General features: G+C 36.6%; 1 protein-coding gene across 4 annotated transcripts in view; it reads right to left on the bottom strand.

Annotated features, from left to right (window-relative positions):
• The window catches only part of TRPS1 (transcriptional repressor GATA binding 1), a 280,036-nt gene extending 264,669 nt beyond the window's left edge, over positions 1 to 15,367 (bottom strand). For 3 of the 4 annotated variants that reach the window (XM_083359820.1, XM_083359819.1, XM_083359817.1), the window contains exon 1: positions 15,213 to 15,367. The gene's annotated coding sequence lies outside the window, so the exon portion shown is untranslated. The remainder of the gene's footprint in view (positions 1 to 15,212) is intronic. The other variant, XM_083359818.1, reaches the window with a different exon arrangement.
• Positions 15,368 to 16,101: the final 734 nt, after the last annotated feature.

Consider the following 16,101-nt stretch of genomic DNA (forward strand, 5'->3'; position numbering starts at 1 on the left):
TATATATACATATTTATGTGTATGTGTATGTGCGTGCATGTGTGTGCGCATTTAAAAATAAAAAAGTTATTGTGTTCTGCTCAGAAAAAATAGTCCACAAACTAGTTTTACTATGCACATTGAAGGGGAAAAAGAGTTCTGTGAATGAATGAATGAATGAATGAATGAATGAATGAAAAGTTGAGGTTTTCATATACTTCCTTCCAGGCTAAAAAAATTGAGGTAACAAAACTATGTAATCCAACTGATTGTAAACTAAACATGATTACAGGGACTCTTAAGGAAGTTCATATATTTTATCCTGTCATTATTATTTGTACAAATAATTGAAAGCTGAAAACCTACATTATACTCCTTCCACCTCCTATTTTCTCCACATCAGCAACCGTGTAACATGGGTTGGGCTTAGAATGAGTGACTGGCCAAAGTCACAAGCCAGCTTTCATGGCTGAAATGGAATTAGAACTCACAATCTCCTGGTTTTTAGCCTGGTACCTTTACCACTATACCAAACTGGTCTACAGAATTATTGTGTGTACATAAATCCCACTGAATTCAACACATTTCACTTCTTAATAGACATGCACTATTAAAAACATTGGTTTGTAATCAGTCCAAATGCATAATAAACTAAAGACCATCTGAGACATCTACCTATTTCTAGCGGCAATAAAGCTATTAAAAAAACTACTCACAGCTCAAATTTCCACCAAGGAGAATTATTGATCCTTTCCATTTCTATTGGCGGTTTTCTGAAGTACAAACTTTTAAGCAGTCTTCTTTAAGAAATATATATGCATTTTAAATTGATATAATTTTAATAGTTCTCATTAAATTACTCATTAAATTACTTCAGAAAAAAGCTGGTTCTTTTTTTTAATCTACTCTTCCATTCACAATATGCCGTATATTTCAAAAACTGAAGGAAAAAATACACTGCCATTCAACATCTGTTCCAAAATGATATACCTTACCAATACTTTTGCCGTCATGGTTAGAGATCATGCAAAACACAAAACTGCTACCCTCATAATCTTCATTAATAGTATCTAGAATTTCTAATGTTTAAAGTCTTTTAACTTTATTTTCAATAAACATTACCAGTAAGCTTCTAAGTCATCAAGTATTGTTAGCTATGCATTAGTAATTATGTCTGAGTCAGTAATTTGACAGATACTTCTCATGCATATGCTCAAGCAGGGGAAAAAGAAACCACTGATCTAATGGATTTACTCATAGATAAATATGTACACAATTTCTGTCTAAGAAAATCCAAGGTCAAAGAATTTTTTGAAACCAAAATATTCCCTTTTTAGTTCCCCTGCTATATCTATTTAAAGGCATAATTTACAACTAAAAAAACATCCAAGCAACTACCATAAAATTTAGATACAAGATTCAGAAATAAAGCCTTCCAATACAAATCCATAGTAACAGACACAAAGAACAATGTCAACAGTTACTAGTTTTGTTAGAAGAAAAAATAGCATTCTCTGCATTCATAGGCATGGTATGAAGATACCCGATACACTAACCTAACTGAAAATTAATACACTTGACTTCAGACAGTACCTGGAAGGACAACTAGGGATTGTGACACATTATGAAAATGAAAGTTGGACTTTGAAGAAGCAGGATAAACAGAGTATTAACTACATTAGAGAAAACTCCTGAGAATACCATGGATAGCCAAGAAGAGAAACAAATGGATCACTGAAAAATTTAATGCAAAATTCTCACTCAAGGAACAAATGAGCAGACTCAAAATATCTCATTTTGGAAACATCATATCTCATTTTGGAAACATCATGAGAAGACCTAGTCTTTGGAAAAGCCTTGAATGTTGGGAATAGTGGAAGGAAAGAGAGGAAAAGGACAAGCAGTGGATGGACTCAATTACTACGCAATGGGTACGCTGACAGAAGACAGGTTGAGGCAAATCACTTTACAGAATATCTATGTAGTCAATAAGAGTAGACACTGATTGATGGCACATAATCAATAAATTATCCAACTCATTAAGAGCTTTACACTGACTGGCTTGGTTCCAATATTAACCAATTAAACCTCTCTCTTGTATACATGCTTCTAGAAGGAAAAAAGCTGTCTTTAATTTATATCTTCCGTGTGATCTGGACCGCCAAATATTCAAAACTCAATGGAAGTCTTACTGGGAATAATTGCACAAATGAAATGCCTCTCCTGAAGGAAAATGGATATCAGGCAAGGTGATAATCTACTCCCAGGGGACTGGGTTGGTTGATATGAATGGGTCACCTTAACAAGCTTTTCACCTTGAATTGTACTGAGTCAACATGAGGTGTACAGTAAATTAAAAGAATAAATAACAAATGCTGCAAAGTAAATAATAGGATTGGGATGTTGCCTTCTTGACATACATGTAAACTTCTTATAAGTAAATAGATAATACTTTTCAGAAACCTGATATTACTAAACTAGATGAACCTATCATCTGGGGTTTAAGGGCATACCGTTGATATTACCGTAGGAAGGTGAGAAGGGAGAGCTTGGAACTATTGATGGAGGGTTTTAATTCATTTGTGCTTCCCACTTGAGGTAGGATATCATCATAGTTACCACTGCCAAACAGGTTTGTGTCTTTCACCCTTATTTTCCTGGCTTTATATAACACAAGATGTGTTTCTTGAATTAGTAGTTTGTTAAGATGCCTTTCCTTAGCATAGTTAATGTAAAGGTTTTTCTCCTTGAATTACCTTCAGATATGTTTGTTAAAATCAGCTCTCTGGCCTTTGATTGCTTCTGCTAATTAACCCTTACATGCAAGATCACAGTATATAGCCTTCCATCATCTTGAAACTCTCCAGTTTTGCCTTAACTGTAATGGTAGTTGACAATGACCTTGGGAAATAAGAAGATCTGCAGCCAGGGCAATGATCAGGCATGACAAGTATCTAAGAAGAAATTCTGTCTAGTTTCTTGGAATGTAAAGACGAAGGGGAAGAGATATACTTTCAGATTTGCAAGATTCTGCTAATGGAACCTTACAATAAAGTTAAAGCTAGTATTTCTGGATATATTTTTTGTGTGGACTACCTCACAAAGCTGACATTAAGTGAGCATTAAGCTTATTAACTCGCAAAGCTGACATTAAGTGAACATTAAGCTTATTAACTAACAAAACTAGAAGTTCATAAGTTACTTGCTTTTGAAGATTCATCAGGCAGGCAATACTAAATATCAAGTCTCTATGAAGCAAATGACTGGCATCCTAGTGTCCCAAATTCTTGGAACACTGACATTTCTAAACCTATATGTAGAAGTTTGCCAGGGACCCTGGTGGCGTTGTAGTTACAATGGGAATTGCAGGCAAACTTTACCCACAGTCTGGAGTTCGATCCTGATGGGGCTCAAGGTTGACTCAGCCTTCCAAATTGGTAAAATGAGGACCCAGATGGTTAGCATACAGTGTTGTGTACTAACATTGTAAACTGCCCAGAGAATATAATAGGGCAGTATATGAGTCTAAGTGCTAGTGCTATTGCTATATTGCATAAATCAGATGGTCTGGGATAGTCCGAAATGAGATACAACACAGACACTAGACAACTAAATGTGATAGGGGAAGTTAGCCATCTTAATTAAATACACCTATATTAAAATGGAAGACTGACATACCATATATTAAATTGTTCACATGTATTAAGAGCAGGAAAAATAACTCACTGATGTTCTAAAATGACTCTTACAAACAATAATAAAAAGGAAATAAATGAAAACAAAGTGCTAGAGATAACAGAGTATCTCAAAATTATGTAAAATCTGTCTAATCAAAAGACTGGGCTGAATGCAGAGTTAGAAAAAAATAAAAACTACTTTAAACCAACGGGATCAACTTTCAGGTAAATATTATGTGATATGAAGTTTTGAATCTTTAGCAAAGAAATTATTTCATTAATGAGTCACAATACATGAAATATATGAATCTATATGAAAGATATCTGTATCACCTTGCAATACTGAATTATTTATTTTCTCCATACCCAACTGTTTCATCAAACATTTCAATGTTCTGTTCTTCATCAAACAATTTAGGCAGTCAACTCAAACATAAACATCAAAGCCATTATTTATTGGTGTATCCTGTTTTCACAAACAGCTATACAGTAAAAGCATTGAATAAAACCTAAACTCCCTGAAAATTTTCTCAACTTTTCCATGCCAACAGACATCCTATTCTGAATGATTTTACAAAGGTAGTCGTAAATACTATTTGAGTCAAAACTTTCATTACATCATGGGAAAAAACATTGACACATAAAAAAAAACAGGCTGAGCTTTGATCATACCACTGTGGCCACCATCATGATACCCTCATTTTGAAGTATGACAGAGCAAAATTAGTGTTTTCTGTTTTTTAAAAGAGGTTCAAATTTGGGAACCTAATTTGCATATATTTTTAGAAAAGATGCATCTATCTATCATTCCACATACCAGAAAAACACAGGAACACAGGAAAGAATGACAGAAAAGGGAGAAGGATTGGACAAAAGTATAACTTATTTTGTTAATCAAAAAGTTTTTTACTACATAACATTAAAAAAAAATACTTAGCTCATTTTTGCTCATTTAGACAATAATAAAATGAGTTTCACTCTGTATGTTTCTGTCTGGCTTTCACACCAATAAAGATTTACAGGATTCTTACTCAGTACCTATTACAGCAGAGTTCTTAGAAGAGAAAAAAAAATGTATCTCCCAAATGTTCAAGTATTATGTGTTATTCACTGATTGCTTTTCACACTGCAGTACGTGTCATCTCTCTCTCTCTCTTTGCATGTGCGGATCCACACACAGACACAAAGCACACACATTCACATTACATAATTTGATGTTTTTCAATTTAATGGAAGAAGCAAAGTTATGTGAAAGTATATATCACATGGCCTGTTTAAATCCGACTTAGATTCACAGTCAATTATTCATTGACCATTAAAAGCAGGTATTTTAATAAGACTCTCACCGAAACTGGCTGAGTCAAAAAGTTTGGAGTAAACAAATTGTAAGCAAATTCGGATAACGCATTACAAATTTATTTTGTCAAGCAAATTATTTTTTCAGTGTTTTTGGCTGCCAAGTATAAATTTCATAAATCCTTCAAATTATTGCTTGCATCGAAACACTATAATGCTTACCTAAAATACCTAAAGAAGGATATCAACACAAATCCCAACTCATACAAAAAAGACACACCCATTGATATGCACTGGGCATTTTATTTATGCATGCAATACTACATTCAAAATTGTCAAAATCAATACTTAAGTTACTAGAGATTTCACAGTAGAACTATGGAATGTTATATTATACTGGATAATTTAGAAACCTATATCTTTTGTTTTCATTTATTTTCATATAGCAACATTTTTAAAGTCCCATGGGTATTCAAGTAACTCAAAACAACAAAATAAAGAATATGGCAAATTATAGCACAATATTATAAGGACCACTCTACAGTTAGTTCAAACAGCAATGACAATAATACAAGCTCTTTGCATGTTGCCTTTGACAAAAGAAGATCTCTGGCTGATATCCAGAAGAAGCTGTGCTACAGCAATCTGAACATCTGGAGAATTTGCTTTCCAAGAGAGCTATTCATTCAGGAATTCACTCTCCTATTTCCCCAATAGAGTCAACGTTATCTGACCTTCAGGGCAATAGAAATCTCATCACTCTTCTCAGATTTTTGTCTAAAGAGGTCAACAAGGGGAAATATGTTTACCTATTTTAAAAAGTGATTGGTTAAGGCTATTTAAATCTAAATAATGTCCTATGTGTTAAACTAATCTGGTTTTGACACCAAACATATAAGCACACAAGCATGTACAACTTCTCTTGAAGTTTTTTTTTTCCTCACAACTCATCTCTGTCTACGTGTTTACCAACTCTGTGTGGCTCTGGTGGTGTGAAAATCATATATTTAAAAAAATGTTAAATAATATTGTGTTAGGGTGGATAACAAGATGCCACAGTTGCTAATAATAATTCTGAAACCTTGATGAGAAAAGCAAAACTACATTTCAATACTTTCAGTAACCGTGCCATCAACTGGAAAGTTTAAGTTTTGATATATTCATTCTACACTTGCTATTTTCATCAAAACATGATATACGAAACTAATACTGAAATTAAATTTAGGGATCATTGTTAAAACTGTGAATAGGTAGATATGAAACCTATAATAGTGTAGGTATGTAGGTATGAGAGAAAGAAATTTACATTGTACTCTGTTTACATATAATACTGTATATTCACACAATATAGGAAAAGTCCTATGATTTAAAAACCACACTAGCGTCTGTACTATATGTTTCAAACCAAGGGATATTTAAACCCTTCACTTTAGAGCAATACTATTGCCAACTGCCAGAGGAAAATATGTACGCAAATCAAAATATGCTACCTTTGTTCAAACAATACTGCTGTTCATTATATAATACAAACTGTCATACTTAATCTCTCAGGAACCCAGAAATGGTAGATTCTTGGATCCAGAGGAGGTTTCAAATGGTTTGAGGCAAAACTGAAACACAGCATTTAAGTAAATCTTGTACAGGAACTTAAGTTCTACTGATGAACTTTTTACATCATCTTTCACTTACAGATTTTTGAGCCTCACAAATAAAATATCAACCCCGAGAAGAGAACAGCTTTCTTATTCTGTATCTTTTGCACAAGCTTTTTTTTCATGATTTCTCACTGAATTTTTACTTGGAAAGGTGGATAATTTATGTTATTTTCAAAATGGGAGAAAGCAATCACTCTCAAAACTGAATATAGTCAGAAGAACACCCATTCAATTTTACTAAAACCTGTATTTATAATCTAGTCTATCAATGGATTAAATCAGAAATGCTACATTATCTCTAATTTTGGGAATTAGACTATTTCTACATTTGAAAAACTGAATAAAATTAAATCAAGTAAGAGTAATACCTGCAGATTTAGATTCATACACACACACACACACATATCACATACACACAACAAATACACACATATTAAAGATTAAACAATATTTTATATACAACTTGATCTATATATCAATCGACATTAAATACCAGGATTAAACAGATCTTTCCCATAATCTTCAAAGAAGAGAGAATCCTAAATCATAAGCATGATTTCATGCTTTTACAACTTTTGATGCGAGTGCATGAACCAAAAATTAGAAAACCTTTCACTATGTTTTTAGCTTTTATAATAAAATTAAATGGCCTTAATAATATACTTTTATAATATAACCTAAAATTACAGTTGAAAAGACTTTCTAAAAATATCTGAAACTGCATTCACCCATGGAACTTAAAGGTAGAGCATTAGTCCCAAAAGAAGTTATCCCTCTAAATGAGAATTAGAGAAACATTGTTTGGAGATGAAAAAAAGTTCTCGAATAGAATGATGTTGAAATGAAAGTAAAGACTGAGACAAGTTAAGTGTAGGGAAGCGTAGGGTGAGCTGACATTTGAAAGAGTGGTGCCACTGAATTATAGTTTTCTACTCTGGGTGGGGTCCCTTTGATTGGGTGGAGCACCTCCCTGAAGGAAGGAAAAACTGGCAGAAACTGACTTGCCCTTTGACAGATAACTCAGGTTTGCCAACATATGTAGTCGCACCAACCTCAGCTTCACCAAGTTGTCTCTTGTCTAATCTGGGTACAGACAGATGTTTCTGTCGGTGTGAAAAGTCTAACTGTACAACATATCATAAATACTGTATTTGAAAATGGTTTGGGTTTATACGGACTAATCCAATTAAATGCAGTGTATTTCAAAGGGCTGTGTATTCTCCTTCTCAGAAAGCATCAGCTTTGCATGGTGAAGAGGTTTACTAATGAGTGGAGTGGGACTGGAACAAAGAAGAGGAAAAAGGAAGAATTAATGCATTTATATTAATTGTGTTTGGCTGATGGGAAATTGAATGGTCCTTTCTCTTTGTAATGCTCCCCCCACCCCCGGTTCTGTTTACATTTTTTTTAACTTGCATTAACAGGTGCAAAAATATATTTTGTTTTAAAAGAGGCATTTCAGTTGGTCAAGAGTAAGAAATGACTAATCCAATTACTTATCAATTCTTAGATTTAGGAGGAGGAAAAAACAAGAAGAAGTAATAATGTATTTTAAAAACTTTGCGGGGAGACTTTGCTCTCCTTTTTTTTCTAAGTAGATTATGTTGTCATAACCTGAAATGCACTGATAGTCACAAAAGTGTATTTGGAGAACTATAGCAAAGCTCATCAGGAAAGCATTTTTTAAAAATAATAATAACAAGAATTAAAAATAACTGCACCAACAAGGTCTTTCTTCGGGCTTCAAGCCCAGTTTTTCTCCAGTTTTCTTTAAACAAAATAGCAGTTAGGCCACTAAAACAAATCTTGAACATTATTAAAAGTTAAAAGCTACCAATTACTTCTGTCTGTTCTGTTAAAGCAAAGTTTGGCATTACGTCAGTCGGCTTAAAGAAAACAAGGGAAAAAGACCAAAAGAATGAGAGCGAGCAAAAGTTTCCTTCTGTATAAATAAAGCCACCAAGGAAGGTGTCTACCCCTCTTCTACAGGGTTGATTGCCAGGTTTATAAAAAGTGCATGCCACATTTTTCAAGAAAATATAGAAATGTTTCATGAGGGGGGAAATGTTTTACATATCAAGGAAAGTAGTAGTTCTGCATTTAGAAGGAGAACAATTTCTTCTACAGGAAGAAATTGTGTGTTTGTGTCAGAAAGTGTGTGTGTGTGTGTGTGTCTCTGTGTGTGTGTGTGTGTGTGTGTCTGTGTGTGTGTGTGTGTGTGTGTGTGTGTGTGAAGATAAACTAAAAGGTTTGAATATATTTTAACTAACTGCACCAAGGTGCTTCAATGAATCATTTAATATAGAAAGCTCTTTTTAGAATGAAATAATAAATCCATAAAATCCCACACATCTCATAAAGTGTGTTTGTGTGCTTTCTGCTTAGAAACATTGATTGGTATTTCTTAAGGCTGGAGCAATACATAGTCTATCACATTTACAAGTTCAATTAGAAAGTTATGAGAATTTATATAGCATCATTCTAAACAGCACAAGCTTTCCACGGCTATTGTTACTGAGAAATATATAAAACCACATTTACAATATTTTAATCTTAACTCAGTGGACAGCTACCGTATAGATATTGCAAACTGCCAGCAATTACTTCACTTATGATATGATAAGCCCAATTAACTGAAGCATATGAGTTAGAAGCAGGGGAGAGAGGGTATTAAAATAGAATAAATTCAGATAAGTAAGGACTTTCTAACTATCCCATCACAGCCCTTCTCCATGACTGGTTTGCATAGAACACAGTCCAGTTCTAAAAATGGGGCGCCGGGCCATATATTTTGCAACTATCATAGCACAAGTATCATTTTAAATAATGAACAATAAAATGTCTGAGATAACGCTGTAAGCCAGCATAATGCACCCCACCAAAGATGGGTAAAGTTTTCTTCGAAGATATTTCTATACATTATTGTAGAAACAACTTTATTTTTTTTAAAAAAAACTGACTATAAGGTATTCGCTAAAAACGCAATTGCCAATCGATTAAAGTATATTGAATTTTTGTTGAATCTACCCAGATCAAGACACTTCAGAATTATTATAAAGAGTATTCAGTTTTGAGATTTTTTTTTTACTGATAATAAATTGGTTTGAGATGAGATCGGTAATAGATTGCTAGGATTTGCACAAGCCTATATGTGTTTACTCAGAAGAATGTTCCACTCTGTATATTTATGTTTTTTCTGCATTCAGATGTATCTCGAATATATTCAGGTTAAAAATTTTTTCCAATGTTTACCTGAAATAATTTTCATTTAATCTGCACTATAACTAGGAGAAAACCTCTATATATGTCTTATTGTGTAATTAATTAATGCTGACGTTTTGAGGCAAATCGGCTAAAATTTAAAGGTACAACTATCATTTTGAAAAGAAAACATTTATTACTGTTCACAAAAGTATGATAAGACAGTTGGTTTTCTTTACTCTCCTTCATTGACAACAGTGATGAAACTACCAAAATAGAATATATTTGGGTGGAGATTTTACTGTCAAATCTAAATCATAATTCTGTTGCAACAATATATAAGGAGGAAGTTGAAAACATACACAAGTTTTTTAAAATGTTTTTTTAAAAAAATCAACACATAGGCAAATGGGACAATAGCAGTTTCCACCTTTTCCAAGACTCAATAATGATTGATAATTAATTTTTTAAAAAATTTCTTTTTAGGATTTAATCAATACTATAATCCTAAAGTATTCTTCTGATTCTCTAATAGGGTGAACTAATCTGAACGGTATAGTATTAATAATGGATATATTTATTTGGGAGCCTGTTTTTAATAAGTTATTCAAATAGGAAATGAAAAGTCAAATATTAAAGAAGCTTTTATTCTCAAATAAAAATTTTCACCAATATCTCTGAAAAGATACTAATAGAATAGAATATCAATGAAGTTTGCAAAAAGAGGTGAATAATCAGGTGAAATTGAATCGACCAATAGACACCCCAAAGATTACAAATTATGCAAAACATTCTTAACTTAGCCACCTCAAAAAATATTGGTATTCAACAATTTTCTACACCTCTTTCAAAAATGTACAGGCCTGGTTTTAATCAATTACATTTTGTAATGTAAGATGTAATATTTTGGACAGAAAATTTAAACAAAAGCCCCAAGACATACAAATTTGCACTACTTTTCTTGAGGAAACAAAATTAAATAAAGACGAATACCAACAGGGACCTTGATCAGTCTAATGGAATGGCTGGCTCTTTGTATTTACTGAAATAGTATGCAAAACTTCAAACTTTACAATATAGCAAGATCTAAAGTTAATACACTGATTCCAAACTAATGTGAAAGATGATTTGTATTTTTTTAAAAAAATCCATTTATTACATTCTCCAAACACCTAAATTTTCCTAGCGTTATAGCCCACAAGTTTCTAGGTTGTTTGCGTTCCAAGCGTATCACAATAAATTTTATTTCACTTTTATAGACTTTTTTTTCAAAAATTGAAATTGGACGGAGTAAAAATATTTTATCATTAACTTCCCTAATTATTTTACTTTATAACAGTGTTGTGTGACTCATAAACCATTATGACAATCAGCACTGCCAGCATCGTACAGGTAAGATCTGATTGTGTTTGAAGAAAGGTATACTTTTGATTCCTGTCAGATATTAATATCGCAATATCTATTGAAATGTACACAATTTTTAAAGCTTTTACTATAGGAGCAAGCTTAATGGTAATATTAAAAACCATTAATAAATATTTTCCCCAAGTGAGCCAGTTTCTGGAATTATTAACTTTTCAGATTCCTAACTGCAAAAGAATAATTTACCCCTGACTATCTCAAGATACCTTAACAGCAAGAAGTAATTAGTTCATCTGACCTTAATGTTTGAAAAATATTAAGGCATTCCCGAAGCCTGTCTGTCTCCGTGGAAAATAAAATATGGTCTGAATGCTGACATCCAATGAAGAACTACCAGAAGAAATCCTTTTACAAAGAAAGCTGTTTTTACATTTTTTATGAACAGGACTTTAGTGTAGAAATGCTCTATATGGACATACAGTATATACGCACACATATTCCACAAACGTACAGCACCATAAAAGATTAGTTAAGGCTGCAATACTCTGCCTACAGAAGAGTACATCAGTAAATGCAGGACGACTTACTTTTGAGTCGATACGCTTAGTCCTATATTATAAATTGATAAATCAGATGTTATATATATAGAGAGAGAAAAAATACAAAGATATACATATGTGCACCCATAAAAGCTGGCTCTTTGTCGTTTATAAAGGATGTACTATGCTATTCGCAAAGATCTCAAAAAGGCATTGCGTATTTTATGCATTTAAAAACTAATTCAAAAATTCCTGACTAAATTGGCGCAAGGCCTTATATCTCAACCCTACTCTAATTCATAGAAAACTCTAAGTCCTAGGAAGAATTTCATAGTGCGGCTTGCTTGAATTCCAGAAATGAAAACATACTTGTTTGAAATCAAAGGCTTCACAAAAGAACCTGACCTCCCGTCCTAAATCAAAGAATTGGAAGCTGGAAAAACTAAGAGGACATTTATAGGCTTTAAGTTATATCTTTATAGAATCCTAACTGATAAAAATGTATTTATCTTCTTCATTCCTCTCCCACACATTTAAGAAACAGCCCAGCCATAAAGGAACAAAATTCCATCTCTAAATTGCATCATGCAAATTTAAATTGTGCATATGGTGCGAGAGATTTTTTTTTTTTTAGGGTTTAGATGAAGTTAAGCAGCTGCACAAGCGCCTCTCTCTCTCTCTGGTAAATGCATAATCCACAATTTAACTGGTGTTATACCTTTTTAAAAGAACATAATGGCCCCTCTGTGTTTTTTTTTACAGGGGGGGAGGGGAAGGGGCTAAAATATTCCATTTGTATGTGTTAGCAAGTTTGTAACAAACTTTCACTACCAGTCATAAAAAAAAACCCTTACAAATCGTTGATAGCATTTCCAGACCGTTTTGTCAGCATCACGATTTACAGGAAATAGTTGGTGTGCTCATGAAAGAGTTTATTTGCATGAGCCAGAAGACTTAGCAAAAACAAAGTTTAAAGGGTTTTTTTTAAAAAAAAATGATTTTTAATACATCAAGTTCGTGAAATATTTGAAAGGGTTTTCTTACCTAACAGACATATTGCAAACATGAGGACAAGGACTGCCTTCTGTTCAGGAAACTCTACTGTACATTTTTATTGTTTTCTCTAATAAAACTTTATCACTCATTTGCACTTTACGTGGTAACTTGACCTTTTGATTTTTTCTACTTCACCAATATTTCAATTCTTACGATATTTTTCAAGTCACGTAGAACAGAAGAATAATGCATAAACTATTCCAAATGCAATAGTTGGGAGATTCCTTTTTAATGTGCATGAAATGGGGGAAGGGGAGATAAAAGACCAAATTAAAATGTCAACCCTATTAATATCAATATTGTGCCAAAGGTTTATCAAAAGCTCTCCAACTTTTTTCCAGCCATTCTGAGTGGGGGGATTGTTTACTACAACAAGTAACTTGGTATGGTATTCAGGAAAGTGCTAGACACTGACACAGACACAGTCTTTTTCTTAACTATGTTTTCTTCCAATTTTGTATTCTGCTCCCCCATCACACATACACACACACAATGTTTTTTTCAACTTTCCAAAATTTCTCAGCTGTCAATCAGAACAATAAAGCAAATCTTTATGAGATCTTTCTCTGATTTACTCCCCATCACTTGTTCCTTGACTTTTCTCTTTCTATCAATCTTTTCAAATCCATGGAATTCAGAAGTTTGACATCTGCCAAAGGAAAGGAAAATAGCGTACGCATATAACATGTGTACATGTATAAATATAACTTCTCCCCCCCACACCCTTGAAAGCACCCTGTTTACCAGAATAATAACAAAGGGAGCCCACATATATCGTTAAAGGGGAAGCCTCCTCACTAAACAGCACCCATCAACTTAAAAATGCTATTGAGATCTAGCAAACATTCTCCTAGGATCAAAGGAAAAGATCAGAGAAGAGGAGGTGGGGAAAGAGACCCATGGGGTACAAAGTGTCAAGTCTGAAAGCACCCTCACCAAAAGAAAAACCCCTTCTTGGGGATTTTAATAACACATCAGCCCACCAGCTTTCTCGCTGTTTATTAAAACTTACTATCATCTTTTCTTCTTCAATTGCTAGGAAGTTTGCACTTCTCCATTCATTCTGATGGGGGGAAAGAGAAATCTGTCCTCTTTATTAGCAAATATGAGTGATCAGTAGGAAAAAAAATACACAAAGTAGCTTAGGACAAATCGAAGGGACTGAGCAAGGGAGTCCCAAGTCTTTAAAAAAAACTTTTCAAGAAAAACTTCTTTAAAATATGGAATCACCATCCAGTTCCTATTCCTGGCGGAAAAAGAGCTAGCAAATAAACATTTTCCTCTCCCCCATCTCATCAATGCACACTTTATTCCATATTCATCATCTCCTGTTTTGTTTTATTTTGTTTTCCCCTGGCGTGATGCTTTCTCCTCACTCTATCTCTCGAAAGTTGCAGAAGACAGAGTCCAAGTATTCTCAAACATCTTAAACTGGGGAGTACAAGGGGAGACTTACTACTTTGCATGTGGCATCATCCTTCTGAAGTCCGGCTTTATTTTTGCAAATCCCATGTAAAAAAAAAAAAAATCAAGGCGAGAAGGAGCTAACTTTGGGGAGACAGGCACGGGGTGGGGGGGAAGGGGGGAGTCTTAGGCCAAGACTGGCCAAACTGTCTTTAAAAAAAAAAAGAATCATCATCACCATCCAGCAAAATAAAGAAGGGAAGGGGAAAACCTGGGCACCTCTCCTTTCCTGATGGAGGGGAATTAAAACCAAAGCAGTGCAACACTCGAGGGGAGGAGGGGAATTAGCAAAGCCACAGCTAGAGAAGAAGTTCCTTTCTCGTTGTGGGGAGGGAGAGGAGGAGAAAATGGGAGGGGGGCGAAGGGAAGGGCTTCCCTTATGGTTCTCCCCGGCTGCTGAACTTGACCTTTGCTGACTCGCCCGAAGCGGGCTACTTGCAAATTTCCAAGACGCCAATTTTCCAAGGCATCGACACACGAGTTCATCACAAAAGCCCGTTCGGGCAAAAGGGGGGGGGGGTGTCAGAAGGGAAAAGCGGGGCGCCCCTTTTGAAGCTGAGCCCCCAAACGTCTGCTTTACGAGGGGCCGGGAAAGGACTCGCACCCAGCTACCCGGGCCCCTCTTTCCCAAACACCCTGCCCCTCTCTCTCCTCTCTCTCTCTCTCTCAGCCCTTCGCGGGCGCGCACGCCGCCAGCAGCGAAACGTCGGAACCCACCAGCCACCCGCGTCACCACCACGCAGCGAAGAGCAGAAGCCGGAAAAGATCCGCGCACCCCCTCCATCTCAAACCCCCCCCCCGCGCACACACACACACAGACACGCAGGCACACACGCATCTATCCAACACCGTTCCGGCTCTGGAGCTGGCCGGCCCCTCCTCCTCTTCTTCCCCCCCCCCGGCATGTCCACACCACGCGACACCCCCCCCACACACACACACCACCGGCCCGGCGGGGCGTCCGCAGCAGCGGTCCGGCTTACCTGTTGATTAATCAGCAATAATACGAGCAATAATGGTCGCAGCGCCTGGAAAGATGGTGGCACCGTCGCTTGCGCCATGAACCGTCTTTCTGTTGTTTGCAACAAGAGTTGATCTTGGATTATTTTGGAAGAGGTGGGGAGGGAGGAGGTGGGGGGGGAGAGAGAGGGAAGGAAGGAAGGAGGAGAGAGAGGAGGAGGAAAGGAGGAGGAGGAAGAAGAAGAAAGGGTTAAGGAGCTGAGGGGCAGGGAGGGAGGGAGGGGAGAGAGAAGAAAGGTCTACCTTCCCGGCTCCCCTTCCTCCTCCTCGCCCCTCGCGGATGGCGGGGAGGGGAGGGAGAGAGAGAGCCAGGGGGAAGCGCGAGGGGGGGAACCCGGCTCTAGCTTAGGAAAGAGCGGGGGAAGCGCCGGGCTCGGCGTGGAACAAACAAGCGGGCCGAAAGGGAGGCTGCGCCCGAGCTCCGCGCTTTATCACAAGTGTTATCGCTTGTCAGGACCTCCGTCTTCGACCGTGACGTCAGTTTCGAGATACCAACACTATTAATATCAAAGGGAGCCTGAGCGAGCGAGCGAGCGAGCGAGCGAAAGCGCCACCCCAGCCGGAGAGCCCTTAAAGAGACAGTGCAGGCGTCCCCCTGTGGCCGCCGACGGCCTTAGCCCGGCCCTCCGGAGCGGCCAAGGCTCCTCCTTCTCCGCCTCGGCCGCTCTCGCTGCTGCCGTTGCTGCTGCTGCTGCTGAGTCGCCTCCTCCTCCTCCTCCTTCCCTCCCCCGTCCTATTTCTCCTGCTTTCCCCTCTTCCTCCCCCCCCCCGGGACGTGAGAGGCGACGAGGCTCTGGTCACCCCGCTCTGCCGGCCCCTAAGGCCGGCCGGGCGAGCGGGTGGGAGCGGCGG

The sequence above is a fragment of the Vipera ursinii genome, assembly GCF_947247035.1.
Source record: "Vipera ursinii genome assembly, chromosome: 3".
NCBI lineage: Eukaryota > Metazoa > Chordata > Lepidosauria > Squamata > Viperidae > Vipera > Vipera ursinii.